Source organism: Boleophthalmus pectinirostris, unplaced genomic scaffold (genome assembly GCF_026225935.1).
Source record: "Boleophthalmus pectinirostris isolate CB_2022bp ecotype Guang Dong unplaced genomic scaffold, ASM2622593v1 HiC_scaffold_14, whole genome shotgun sequence".
Classification (NCBI taxonomy): Eukaryota; Metazoa; Chordata; class Actinopteri; order Gobiiformes; family Gobiidae; genus Boleophthalmus; species Boleophthalmus pectinirostris.
Genome location: NW_026571047.1, coordinates 12,024,193 through 12,039,234, shown reverse-complemented (window position 1 = coordinate 12,039,234; position 15,042 = coordinate 12,024,193). Strand labels below are relative to the sequence as shown.

At 40.4% G+C, this 15,042-nt stretch overlaps 1 long non-coding RNA gene across 2 annotated transcripts in view; it reads left to right on the top strand.

Annotated features, from left to right (window-relative positions):
* The window catches only part of LOC129407871 (uncharacterized), an 87,751-nt gene extending 73,127 nt beyond the window's left edge, over window positions 1-14,624 (top strand). The window contains exon 4 of one of the 2 annotated variants that reach the window (XR_008631752.1): window positions 14,489-14,624. This is a non-coding gene — a long non-coding RNA (uncharacterized LOC129407871). The remainder of the gene's footprint in view (window positions 1-14,488) is intronic. The other variant, XR_008631751.1, reaches the window with a different exon arrangement.
* The last annotated feature ends 418 nt before the right edge of the window (window positions 14,625-15,042 follow it).

Here is a 15,042-nt window from a genome sequence, read left to right as displayed (position 1 = left end):
TGTGGCTGCTTGTGCTGTGTGCCCAGAAGCTGACGTAGTCTCCCTGTGCTCTAAATGTGTGTGTGTGTGTGTGTGTGAGTGAGAAACAATACCACCCAATACTTGTGCTACTGCTGTGCTCTTTCTACTGCCTGCATCCACAAAGCCAATATTCATTCATCAGTCATATTGCATCACTTTCATAATGGACAGATCTGTGATAGTAGCATTTCCTTTCTCACATCTGCTCATGGTGACTTTTTATTATAACACAATGCAAAACTATTCGTAATGCCAGAGTCGTGCGCCAATAATTTTCGACTTCCATTTGACGGAGCGCCTCAGTTGGAAAAGTCATATCCTGCTAATCTTGCTAACGGTGGTTTCAACAATTTAATTAAATTTGAGATGGTTTAGTAGCCTCATGTAGAAGCAATGATCGAAAGTGCAATAGAATGAATAAAGTGTTATGTTTCAGGGACAAAATGACTACTCCACACACATACAGTATATGGCGGAGCTCTGAGGCCACGCCCCCCTCAAACTTCAAAGCCTGCTGTCCCTCTAGCAACTTCAAACGCTGGGGAGGCCATTAAAGACAAAAATTATTTTCTGTATAGTCGTGATTTATTTGATTGAAAAATGAAACCACTAACCCAACAGACATTATTTTTCCTTCCCAGGGCCATGCTTTACCAGGCACAGGCGAAATTGTTACCAGGTGGGAATCCTCTCCTGCAGACAGAAGTACACACAATGACTGAGAAGCTAAAGCGGAGGAGCTCATGTCGGCTAATCCACGCGCGTTTCTCAATGTCTCACTTTGCACAGTGTATTCTTACAGGGCTCAGTGTTCCCTTGGATTCTTGACCATAGACCTTGAAGTACTACAGTGTCTTTCATAATGAGAGATAAAAGACTCGTGGTGAGTGTGTGGTAGACAAAAGCACAACTGTGAAATTTAAGACTCTGACAGATGTGATGGACGGCCTGATGTGGAGGGATGGAGACAGCCGCTGAATTAGACAGCTGAGTGTGAAGTGGAGAGGGGTGCGCTGCATTTGATCACATACCATTATTTCAGTACTGCATAAAATAATACGATGCATGAAACTGCACTGTACTGACGTTTACTTTAACAGCTCCTAAACATGACTAACACTAATGAGCTACAGTATGTTGAAGTTGGAGTTCGCATGAGTTTAAAGTGGACCTATTATGCAAAATTGACTTTTTAGTGCTTTAAATCATGTTACATTTGTTTCCCATTCTCATTTAACCTCTCTGAGTGATTAGAGGGATTGAAGACATCATTGCCCTGAACATCGTCCATTTTCACCGCCACTGGTATATGCCCACTAGTCTGATTCATCAGCCGGTTTCACTTTGTGGAAACCGTCTGACCTTGCAGCATTAGGAGTTGTTCGCACAACGGTATGCGGGTTCTTTTTTATAACCAGTCGCTGCTATTTGGTTGTAACGTATGTAATGTGCTAAATCCTGTAGGAAGAAGGGCAATAACGTCTTTCCCCTTGATCAAATTTAACAAACATTCTCTTTGTTCCAGCTTTAAATCCTCGATCTCAGTAATCGTTGCCAACACAGAATGTATGGCTTCGTCTACATCCATCTCGACTGCTTTGTTTACTATTGTGTACCACCAAAGGGGACCCAGACAGATGCTTGAGTTTGATGTCATGGTTTCACAGCTCTTTGCTGATTGACCGGTGTGTGGTCTACAACTTCCGGGGTTCTTGCAAACCGTCTAGTTTTTTCTGATTCCTGACCTAGTCGCTGGAGAGAAACAAAATTGTGCGGAGGCATTAGGTGGTGCCAGCCTGGCTTTATGCCCACTGCACTGTACTTACTTTCATTAATCAGTGATACATGTAGGATTCTGCACTGTCATGTAGTCCTTTTGGTACAAAAAAATAAATGCACCACAGTTTTCTAACATGGATGTAAGCTGTTGTTTGGATCAATATCGAAATTTTAAATTGTAATGAACGTAATGATCCACGGGTGTCATAGATTATATCTATAGCAGACAGAAGCACAATATGTCTAATGTCAGACAAGTAGCTGTCAAAATACTGTTACCATAAAAACAATCAAATAAATGAAAAAATCAAATCAAATGTATCAAACTCCTCTTCCCTTCCACTCACTTTTGGCCTCTAGACTAATTGTAAACACTAAGAACTGTACTGGCTATTTAACTATGATGCAGTTCTGACAACAAGTATTGTACCACACAGGACCCAAAGCAAATAACTACATCATTACAGTCACATCTCTACCCTTCCTCTGTAGCATTTGGCTTTGTTTGTGTTCAGATGTTTTTCACAGCTTACACTTCACCTCTGTCACCAGCACCTCGTCCACTCAGCACATATAAAGCCATCACAATTGTCACCGGAGAATGCGTTCCATATCTCAAGTTTTTTTTCCCTTGTTTGTTATTGTGTATGTGCTGTTGCTGATGAAATTGCACCACCACCCCCCTCCACCCATCACTCCTCCACCACTTCTTAATGTTATCTCACTTCCTCTGGGCCCCCACCAAACCGGGACAAAATGGAGCGCTTTATTGGGACGCCTGTCAGGACTCCCCCCGGATTTATGGCCAGCAGACAGTGTTTATCACTCAGCCCAATGGAGGCAGGGGGAATGGGGAGAAGAAATACACCAGGAACAGAGCGCTCCTATCCACCATTAGCATACAGAGGTGCTTAAGCTAACTCTGATGATTTGTGACCCTGGATCGTTAAATTATGACATATTTATTGGCTGGACCAGCGTTGTTTGTTAAATTTACGGCGTCGCTTGTTTAATAGTGTTCTGAACAAATGGCGAGCTGAAAAAGAGAATTGGCTTTGTGTCTGGATTGTAATGTGTAATGTGCTTTACGTGTCATACAGTTCTAGACCTGGATGCTACTGTTTGACTTCGGGACTGTTAGTTTTTGTAAACAAAGTCCACAATAGATTGTTTGCATTCATTGTATTCTTGTATTCTTATGAAGGCAATGTTTCTATGCATATTACATCTCCGGCATTTTTAAGCATTTGCTGCTACATATTGCTGTAAATTTTGGGGTCCCACAAAATTGGAATTTGAAGGCCACGTTCCCCACACCACAACACTCTTGGATTATTGTTTGTTTAGTTTTTTTTGTGGGTTGAAAAAAATTTGCGTCCACACACGTGTCAGATCAATAAATATACACGTCCAGACGACAATAGAGCACTCAATGAAAACAATGTAATACATATGTCGCACCTATATGTGGCGCTGTAAACAGGATACAACCAGAGCCACTGGACACACAATACTACAAAGACCACATGTGCAAAAAGTCCTTCCTCTTCTGAAACAAACAAACACACGTGGTGATAACGGGGTCACAATGTCATTCCAAAAGCTGCAGTTTGCTTGTCCACACGACAACGCAACGCCAGCATTCTCAGATCTCTCTACTCTGGAACCCGTTTTCAAAAAGTCTGTTTTAGTCCACCCAAAATGCCAGCTCCATGTGGACGAAAGGGCAAAATGAATAAAAACTTCACCGTTGTCGTGTAGACACCAGGTAAAGCTCAAAATGCTTTGTTTCTCCTTGTGATGTCCTTTAGTGTTTGTTTTCAAGTTAACAGCTATCTTTTACCTTTTGTTCAGTAGAGATTGAATATTCCAGGGCTCAAATCAACCAAATTATTTCAGGGAAGTTGTTTGGACTTTAAAAACACACACTCTAAGAAAGAATGTGTTGTTTTCTTACACATTTAATGTGTAGAAAGATAAATAACAATGTTGTGTCTGCAAATAATGTGTTGCATGATTTAACTTCTACAACACAAAAATGTGTTAACACTATTAGCCAATCACAAAATGCCTACGGCCAAGTTTTTTGTTTTTTTTTGTTTTTTCCGGCTAGGCCAAGTTGGTTAAATATATATTATAAATATGTATATTATATATAGTATTGTAACAAATGCCAGAAACAGACAATCATTTTAGTCACTATTGGCTGAACTATATCAAAGCACAACGCACAACAAGACCCACCACTCACAACAATTAACACAAGTTGTGTTGTCCCAAGTAGAACTCATTGATGAGTTGAAATTCAACACGTGGTGTTTTTAACACATTCATATTCAGAGTGCAGTGGAGCACTTCCTGTATTACCACATGACATCACAAGGTGGAGTGTTTTCTGTTTGAGAGAAGAACTAGCTTAAATATGCAGGATTTGTTAAACATATGTGAATGCACGAAAACACAACTCCACAACATTATCATATAGATCAGAAAATAGCATAGTATGGGCCCTTTAAATGCTTTGATTCTCATATTTCTAATCCAGTGAGAAAGCAGTCAGAGCACCGCATTTTAGGTTTCCAAATCTGCCTGATTTGAATACTCCAAAATCCTAGCATCAACAGCCAATTATGACTTAGTGCTAGTACAGCCTCCAGCAGTGAGAGCTCATACAGGTTGCAAGTCCATACTACGTAATAAATCAAGACTTGTGTTAGCGTCCTCAATATGGCAACCCAGGTTCAAGTCATAATTGTAGCCCCCCTGTCCTGCCACTGACGTATTATTTCTTCTAGTTCACAAAAATAGTTAGTTTTGAGTTCTTGACAGTCCACGTCCAAAACTATTGCGCTGGATGTTTCTATATATATACTAGTATTCCCCTGCAGTGCTGTCATTGCCTTTTCCTTACTGAAGTGAACTTTTTCCCACGCCATCCCAGTGCATAAAAGTTTGTAGAGTGAGGCAGAGCGGCCCTGTCTCCTCCGTACAGCTGAAGCATGAGACTATGATTACAGCGACCTTGACAAACACGCTCGGGCTGCTCTTAAACGAAGAGAGCAGGATTCACACCCTGGTCTGTGCTTCTCCCTCTCTCCTCTCTCCTCTCTCCATCCTTTCTGTGGTTGGAGACGATGAATTGGGCATGACAGAACCTCCGCTCAGGCTTTTAGTGAAGGAGAAGAAGAGGAGGAGGCGGGGGGAGGGGTTAACCTAGTCATTAACACGTGATGATTTAACCAGTTTGATTTACTGCTTGCACCGCGCGGCTCTGGCATGGATTGGAAAGCGAAGGATTTCCTCTGGCCCTCGCATCATTCTTCCTTCCTGCCCCCGAGGAGTTCCCCTGCTTCTTCGCACTTAACACCTCCTCCGACTCCAAAATCGGCTCCTAACCAATCACCATCTATTCTGCAGACCTAATTCTCTCCGTTTCTCAGCTCCTTCTCCCCAGCGCCGGTGTGTATTAAGATTTAATGCCCCCAAACAAGCTTTCTGTGTCAGCCCAGCGAGGGTGTCAGCAGGGGCGCTCTGTTCCCCTCTCTGTCTCCGCTGAGCCACACTGTGAAAGCTGCTTAGGCACAGAGGCGCGCCGAGGGGGACCTGCAGTTTTTGGGCAAACAGAGCCGCACTGCCAGGCAAGAGCTTTTTGGAAGTAGACTCCAGACCCAGTGTGAGGTGTGGTCACGATTAGAACGTTGTGCTGTTTGTGTTATGAGGATTTGAATATAGCTGTACATAGCCAAATATATCCGAGTTGTACAGTGTAAACTTTGTGCAGTTCCTGCAACTCAGCACTGCGTACAAACGTGTGCACCATCATATACTCTGTGGTGTACATTGCAATTTGCTCCTGGGAAAATATAGACAGTGGTGCATGGAATGGGTAATAATGGAAATGTACTGTATTTCATATCTCCAGCCTGTGATTTTCTCTTTACCAAGGGAAGTGTACCTGCAAATTTAAACTATTTTTTAAGTTCATATTTTTGTTTTTAGGGCAAGACGTGCACACTGAGATGGTGCACAACAAGAATAGGTTTGGAAGCAAGAACATCTGTGTATAGTTTTTATTAATAGTAGCCATATCCCTGTAGTATATTATTGGTATGTCATAACACAGGACATACTTTGTGAATTATTATTTAAAGTATATAATGCTGGCATTCAGGTTCAGGGATGGAGTTCTCCCTCAACAAACCTGTTAACTTATTCCTGCTCAGTGATATGAATAAGGTTGTCAAAAGTATTGAAAATCAGATACCAATTGATACTAAAACTAGTTTCGAAACATTTGAACAAGTATTGATACTAAAAAAGTCACATTCACAGAACAGAAATGAACCTTTTCTGAATAACTTTAGAATGAAATTCTAAATAAATAATATGAATTTCCTTTGTAATAAATAAAGTATTTATCTGTCTATCTTATCTATCTATCTCTGATCTTGAGCTGTATCAGAGCAAGTATAAGAGTGCATGGACTATGGAGCATACCTGGCTGAATGAGGGATTACACAGATACGTGGTAATATAAAAGAAAGTACTATGATTTAATGTTGAAAATCACATACTATTGTCTAAAGAAACTGTGGTATCTAAATGGGTATCGAGTATTGAGCCTATTCCTTAGCATGAAAATCGAGTTTGAAATTTCAGTATTGTTCAATTCAAATCTAATTCAAACCATATATGAGAGCGTTTACAGTTTATATAGAGGCAACTCTTGAAGAAGCAACCAACGTGTCTTCTTAGCACTCTTGTCATTGTGTTTTAAGACTAAAATTTGAAAGTCATTTAAACTATGACTTTCCTCGTTCCTTATTCTACAATACTTTTTATTCCCTTCTTAAACCCCTTAATCACAGACCCCTTCCTCTCCCTCCCTCCTTCCTGCTACCCACGGGACATCCCAATACACTGCCCTGCTAAATAATTAATACCGTCAAGGCCTGGTCGATTAAAATAACACACGGGGTCTCGTTCATCGCAGGGAGGCAGTCGCTGTGGTTACGCTGCTGCTGCTGCGACCACTTCCATTGCCAAGACGTATACATCCTATTAACCCAAATTAAGATTTCATGGGACGTGTCAGCCTACATCTTTATCATTGCACACATAGAATAATGGTCCCATTACCTGCTAATAACCATACGCTGATTGTATTGTGGCTCCATTTGAATGTAAGATATGATTTTCACTGCAGCTTTACTTTGTATAAGCTTCCAAAACACAGAACTAGCCACAACCACTGGGGGTCATTGTTCCCCATTGCTCTCTGACTCTACTTCACAGTCCTATGCTTCAGGTATCACCCTTAAACTGGCATTATCATTGTGGTATAAATGTACTGCTAGTTTATCTTCTACTCGCTCACGGCCTTGTTTTCAAAAGCTAATTCCGGATTCGACTTAATTCATTCAGTGTAGCTCTCTCTCCTTCTGTTCCCAGTGTCTTTCCTCTCAGATCGCTGTCCTTCATTTGTCTCTCATTGAAATGCTAGCACAGTTCCAACCCCTCATTACCTATTTTGGAGCTCACTTGCAGAGTTAGGCTTGTTGCTTTGTAATTCTCTTTCAAAAAGTCTTTGCACTAAGAAATTGGGTTGTTATATCCTACGTAAAAGTGTGAGAATATTACAAACAACAACTGAATACATAATGGAATAAAATGCAGGATGTCTTGAGCAACAAATGATTTTATTAACTATACCAGCACCGGATGAGTCACTGGTTTGTTATGATGAAGACTAAAACAACGGTCTGTTAGTTTGGCATCTGAGTTGCATAATCTATTAGAAATGAATTGTCATAGCAATAATGGTTAATGTTTATAACAACAAGGTGGGGGTTCTCCATTTTATAGTTTATCTTTTATCTTTATTATTTTATTTGACAGTTTGACTAAATTTAATTATTTATATTTATTTTAATTTAACTGAACTTTGAAACATTGAATAATATTGTTCTTGCAATAGGAACATTATTGAATGTTGCACCTTTTTCTTTCATTGTTCACTCATAATGCCTACAATGTTATTAAGCCTGGTAGCAGATTTCTTATTATACTTTAAAGCGTGCACTGTGTCAATGTAAAAACTGCTGAACATTTCTTCATTGACATACGTCTAGATTCCCCCATCCCACCTTGTGATGTCATGGCAAAGTATCAGTCTATTCTGCAGGAAGGCAAGGGTCCCATTTCTATCAGCTGATTTAGACCTATGTTTGTGGTTTACAATAAACAAAATGTAAATTAATGATCTATGTGTGTTATTGTTTAATATTACCAAGTACTAGAAAAAAGCACAATATGTATTCTTTATTCTTTATATTTGTTCTTGCTGGGTAGGGTTAGTGTTAGGATTTGTTGGATTATATAACAAAGAATAAATTAAGTAAATAATTGTTGTAATAAGTACTGCTAAACTTGAAAATTCTGTTCTTTGTTTTTACGTTCATTCTACTGCTCAAGTATTCGTTGTACCATTTTCACCTCAAACCCATTCTGAGCTATTGCTAGGCGTGTGTTCCTGACCTCTCTGCTTCCAGATGAGACGCCCCTCCATACCACCTGTTAATGGGTTTACCTGTTGACTCGCTCGACCTGGCCGCTACCTAGCTAAGTATGGAGCGAGCACATAATGGCCACTGGATTAATGTCCTGATCCCTGGAGATCCTCAAGCTTGTTTGTCTAAGAAACCAATCCTCCAACCAACTTGCCTAGATGGTGTCCACAGACAAGCCAGTGTGCGCCGGTGGTCATGTTTTTTTTTTTTTTTTTTTTTACAATCTGCTTTCTCTGGATTGCAGGTCAGACAGACAGGCCTCTCCTCCTCCCACTTTTTTTCTTCATCACAAAGAGAGGCTGCTTTACGAGGGTCTGGCTGCAGTAAAAGCCAGGGGTTGTAAGGGGGCACAGAAGGCTGTCAGGGAGGATGTAAATTACACAAATAAAAGTCTACAGTGGCACGGCGCTTCCCCAGGAGAAAGAGAGAGAGAGAGAGAGAGAGAGAGAGAGAGAAAGACAGGCAGAGGGTGGAGGAGAGAAGAACGTGTTTACCAAAACTTCACAGGAGGCACAGAAACTATAGGAAAGTAAAAGTGCAAGAAAAACAAACGCGAGGGGAAATTGTTCTTTCAGAGTGAAATTTATGCAAGAAACGGTGGAAAAAGTTAGCAGAGTTCCATCATTCAGCACTTTGAAAAAGACTGAGACTATAACTCAACCAGTGCACATTTTCCTCACTCTCCCATCCTTCCTGATTTACTCCTCATGCTAAGTTTGTTTTTCCAAATGATAATTCTTCTGCATATATGCAGCACAATACACAAGGATATGTTTATAAAAATGTTAGTTGTAGGCTTATAAGGGGTGGTGCTGCTCTGTAACTTGCCCATAGTCTTGGACAGTGGTTCTGAAACTGTGGTACGTAGACTTAAAGGTCCCTTATTATGCTATTTTCTGATCTATGTTATAATGTTGTTTCCTCATCACAAATGAACCTGGAGTTTTGTTTTGTTTTGTTTCATTCTCGCATGTTTAACACACAAACTCTGCATGGAAGCTGAATGAATGGATGAATGGAATGGAAAACACTACACACCTTAGAGATGTAGATAGACAAATAAACCACAATGCGTGAATGAAAGAAACCACAACTCCGGGTATGTTTTTGATGAAGTAACAACATTGTCACATGGCTTAAAGCTCACAAAAGTCAATTTGTGTAATACAGGACCTTTTAAGTTCACGTGTTAACTTTTACATAGCATCCACGTGTTTATCCTCCTTGGAATGCTAAATTTTATAGTACTTAGGTGGTACTTGGTGTGAGAGTTTGAGAATCACTGGTGTTTCATGTATTTGTACTTGTGGTGTACTTGTGAATAGACCTATTTAGTCACGAATGCATTTTAGCATCCATTTATGAACTGTATTAACTAATCACCTCATCCAGTCATAATCAAATGGAAAAACACAAAATATTTAAGACGTGCTTACAATTAACAGATCCTATTAAAAACTTAAAATATCCATCCATTTCTTCCGCTTATCCGGGGCTGGGTCGCAGGGGCAGCAGTCTAAGCAGGGACTCCCAGACTTCCTCACCCCAGACACTTCCTCTATCAAATACAAACTGCAGTATTTTTTACATGTTTTCAAGTAGAGCTGGGCATAGCTGACATTACTCTGTGTGGCCTGCTTGTGGATCTCCCTTTGATTGTTATGCGTCGACACACACCATCTTGGAGCTTCTTTTGTGATGTGCTCAGTCAGTGCAGCCACCCAGAGGGGCACACGAGGGGCAGCTGGCTCCTCTCTTAAGCTACCCGCCGAGTGATAAAGTATGCAACCGCCAAACCTCTACTGAAAAGATAGTACTATGCAACACAATGCTATTGCAGTATTATAACAACACATGAGGATGTAATGAAGTGGACTTTGAAGATATTGATCCAAGTTTGCCATTTGAACACTGAGTAATGTGACTGTTATATCCTACTAGCAGAACAGAAGAACCATTGTCTTCCACTGTATGAATGAAGCCTGGAGCCCATTGTATAACCAGATAACACCGCTCCCTGATAACAATTGACTTTTTAGTGAGGCTAAATTAAATAAAAATGTGTTTGGTGGAGATGCGCATCCTTCAATAGCCTGCCATTATGCTCTATTTTGAAGTCCTTGCATGCTTTTTTCTGCTATTTTGTAACCATGTAACCAACAGAGAATGTTCCTTCTCTGTAAATAAAGGTCTAATGGGTACTCAGATAGGTTTATTGGATAAATACTGGATTTCCAAAGAGTCTTTTACTTTGTTTATTTGCTGAAAGACCTTCATATTACTGTCATTGTTCCCACATATTGGACGGGCTTGCATTAGAACAACACTAGAAGCTGCTGTGTACCACTCAGCTGTTTTGCCAGACGACTGCGCTTTTGGCACATAGCAGGGCACCCCATTGTGTTTTGCTGGAACAATCGGGCACCTGCATGTAGCTGTGGCTAGGATGTCCCATACTCTATACATCAAATCCTGAAAAAGTTAACAAAAAAACCCCAGCTACAATACATGAAATCCCCAAAGGGTTAGCTAAAAACCGCTAAAAATGCAACTTTGCTGTGGGCTGTGGATAGGATGTCCCATACAACACATGCACAACAAAACCCCCAAAAGTTAGCTAAAAAAAACTAACTTCAAAAATTGCTTCTTTGATTTTTGTCCAATATAGCATTCAATAGCTGTCCCATCGAAGGGCGCTTTCACACCTCTAGTTTGATTATTTGGTCCGCACCAGGCAATAAAATAGTTATTATGTAGCATATAGACTCCAGTGTGTGCCTATCAAACTGCTAAATGAACCAAAATTGGTCCATTTTATTTATATCCAAGGCTCCTGCACACAGTGGGTTTGACTGCACATAGCTCGGAAGCGAGCCCGAGATGTACTGTCTCACCCAGTGGCTTTCCCACACTGCCCCTCTGCAGGGTACGGACTCCACTGACCAGTCCCTATGATGCATTTCCAATAGTTCACTTGCACCTGTCATCTATGGTTTGGACCTGAGTTTGCATTCACACCAGAGGGATCGCACCAAATGCCAAAACTTTGGTGTAGTCCCCCTGGTGCAAGTCAAGCGGACCGAGACCACCTCCTTTTTGAGGTCTTGGTCCAATTGATTTAGTGCAGATCCAAGAGCAACTGATGCTTTCACACTAACGAAAACAAACTGAACTAAGCTCTTTTGGTTCGAATGGAACGTTTGGTGCGCACCAACTGCTGTCTGTGTGAAAGCACCCTAACGCACACAACAAAACCCTAAAAAAAAAAAAAACATGCTAGGGTGACCAGACGTCCCTATTTACCTGGGACAGTCCCAGTTTTGAGCCCTGTGTCCTCTGTGCCAGCAGATTTTTTCCAAAACCAGTGATTTGTCCCACTTTTATACAAGAAATGTCCCAGGAGTCCCTATTTTTGCCCAATCTGATCCCTGCCAACAGTAAAGAAAGGCATAAATTGTCATTTGTTTAGGTAAAATACAGAAAAGCTGCTTAAATATGTGACTATGCTGACTCACATTAATGCCGAGTGCATTTTGTAAGTGCACAAATTTCCTTAATTACGCGCTTGTTTCACAATTTTATTATTACTAACCCACTCAAACTAGGGATGTCCCAGTTTTTTTTTTAATCTGGTTACCCTATGCTAGCTCCAAAGATTGCTCCTTTGTTTTTGTTCAATAGCATTCTAGCCTTTTGCTAAACACTTGCACACTGCGGCAATAAAACTCCATCCCCTTTTGAGTGCGAGCTAACCATTTCTATTATTAGCGCGCTCATTTATCGTCCAAGTAATACTCTTCTAATTCTAGATATCGATCGCGCACGTCCATTGACTTAGTGTAATTAGCTTTGTCTTCGCCTTGCATCTTGACAGCATGGCTCCGAGCACTGCATTAGCGGCCATTGCTATTCCGTGGACAACTCTATGACAGCAGTTATGATTATCCATCTAACTAGAGCACTGTAGTTAACCGTCTTTAGCCCTGCAGGTGCACAGAGGACCTTGGGGCGATGTCTGTTGGTAAGTTTGTACAGGGAAATACTGCCAATACTCTTCGTACTGGTTTATTACTTTATAACCACAGGCAGGAGCGTATACTACTACCAACATATGGGCCTGTGCCTGACTTGACGTTTCTGAGCGTAACTAGCAGGTGTTGGAAGCTTGGTTGGAAATGGGTTGTGTGTTATTCGTCATCATTAAAGGCTAAATTACTAGAGTGAATGAGACAGACTTCACTCCAAATGTTGAACGGCTTGAAAAATAGCTTGGAGGCCTGTAAAATTGTCTATGGGAGCGAGAGCTTTTACTTTCTATCAATTTTACTCGCACATTGTTTTTATGTTTGTGACTGGGGTGTGTTTTCTTTGAGACAGATTTTGATTTTATGACGATTCATGTACACTTTGTATTTATCTATTTGTGGGTTTCAGCTTCCTGATATAGGCAACAATTTGAAAACGGTTCACTATTCAGAAGATAGGATATTTTATTTTAAATTGCTGATCGCCATGGCAACTGTTCGAAATTTTCATCATCCAGAAACCCATGGGTTACCTTTTAAGATGTAAATAATGTCAGGGAAATTAAATAGTCTTCATTTGACTGTGATTGGTTACATTCATCTGTCACTCACTTAGAGCCTTACAGAAGTTGGCATGAGTAAAAGTTGGTGAAGGAAAAAAAAAAAAAAAAAAAGTGTAGTGTGATAAGAACAAATTATTATAGTGACCACAATTTTTATTACCATATTTCCCAATACATTATTTTTTTTTAAAAAGGAAAAGTTTTGTGCTGAACTAATTGCAATATTTTGAAAAGCTGTATTGTTCATAGTTTAAAGGCTGTCTGTCTCTTGCAGATGAATTGGGGACACCAAATCTTCAAAGTCACATCTAATAAAATCTGTAAAATGCTGAAAGATTCCCATCGAAGTTTGAATTGTATTATTATTATAGATAGTCTTGATGATGGGCTGTGTGCGTGCCTGTGCGGTGAATGGCACGCGGCGCCCCTTTAATCGCCATGTTTAATGTGAATTTTTGGGGCATGTGAATGTCAATAGATCCATTATCCTTTATCAGGGCTGCGCAGGAACAGAGGGAGCGGATGAGGCCACATCAGTAAAAGGATAAATGGCTGGATGGATAGATGGATGTCCTATGACACACTCCTGTTAACTGTCGCCGTGTCCCCTTCATGAATTATTCACACACTCTCTGCACTTGTTCTACAGCCTCCTCTGTCAGAACACTGGCCATTACACACTCCATCATCCAGCTCAGGTATGGACACATTATTGAGTCCTATCCACGTGTTGATGGGATTCAGATAAAGTGTATTTTACATCGCCACTGCCCAAGGTCACCAAACGAAGGGTTGCGTCAGAACATGTTAGACAACCCCGATGACAGACGTTTGGCAACATAGGGAAGTTTGACAGAAATGTTGAAATCATAACACTTTTACAGCATGTGTCACTCACTGTATATCTCCCCAAGTTGCCATGGGCGAAGTTGCTTCATTCTTGAGAAACCTGTTTTGTAATACTATATAAAAGTAGTACTTACAGACAATGTATGTTGTACACCTGTAGTATTTACAGCTGGTTCCGTGTTACAAAATCATACAAAAAAAACAATGGTCTGATGTTGATTTCCATATTGTACAATTTAAAGAATTATGTACATTTGTGCTAAACTTGTAATACAAAACATGTTTCACTTCTGGTAATTGCATTGCGTATTATTGCAACAGATGGAAGTCTGTTTAAGAAATAACAGTTGTACACCAAATGTCATTAAAACTTTGACAAGAGACTAATCCAACTGTTTTAGACTATTCTTGAAGTCAGGGTCTGGAGCCTCTGTGGAATCACAAGATTGTGAGATGACTTGATAGATATATACATATTTTATTATGACACTGTATTTAATCAAGGCTATTTGTAATTGAAACATGAATATTTTAGTGGAATTAGGCTAAATATGACCATAAGCCACTCAAATAAGGTCCAGGCCTGAAACGTTTCAGAACCCCTGTTCTAAACCACACTTGTCCAATGACACTGAAGGATGTGTGCAGAAGATAATTTTAGAATTTTGATTTTATGTGCCAGGTTTTAGCAGAAATGCTGGTCTCCGCCTGCAGTCCCTGGACAGGTTGATGTCACTTGATCTTCCAAAGACAATAAACTTAAGTATACCATCTCCTGTAATCTTTCAATATAACGATGACACCCGGCATTAAAGTTCTTCCCGTGTCCATATGGCATCTGTCACTTAACACACTTGTTACGCAAACACAGCGTCAGATTCACCTGCCCGTCCTTTAAGGCACATCGACTCATTGGTCTAAAAGCCGCCCATGTTTGGCTGAATCTGATACACATACTACATCAAATCTCCAAATCTGGGACGGCGGCCTCATCCATTACATTTATACTTCATCAAAGGACACAGCTGGTACAATATTACCTCTTTAGCGACCTTGCAATAACATGGCCTATTTTATGCAGCCATTTCCCTTTACTTTATTTTATTTGACAATATTTATTTTCACTTGGACTTACAATGGTTCAGATTTTGACTTTATCTTTCACAGCAGCTGGACGGAGGGGAAAGAGGAAGGTGACGAATGATCCGTCTACAGTTGGAGCAAAAAATAAGGGCA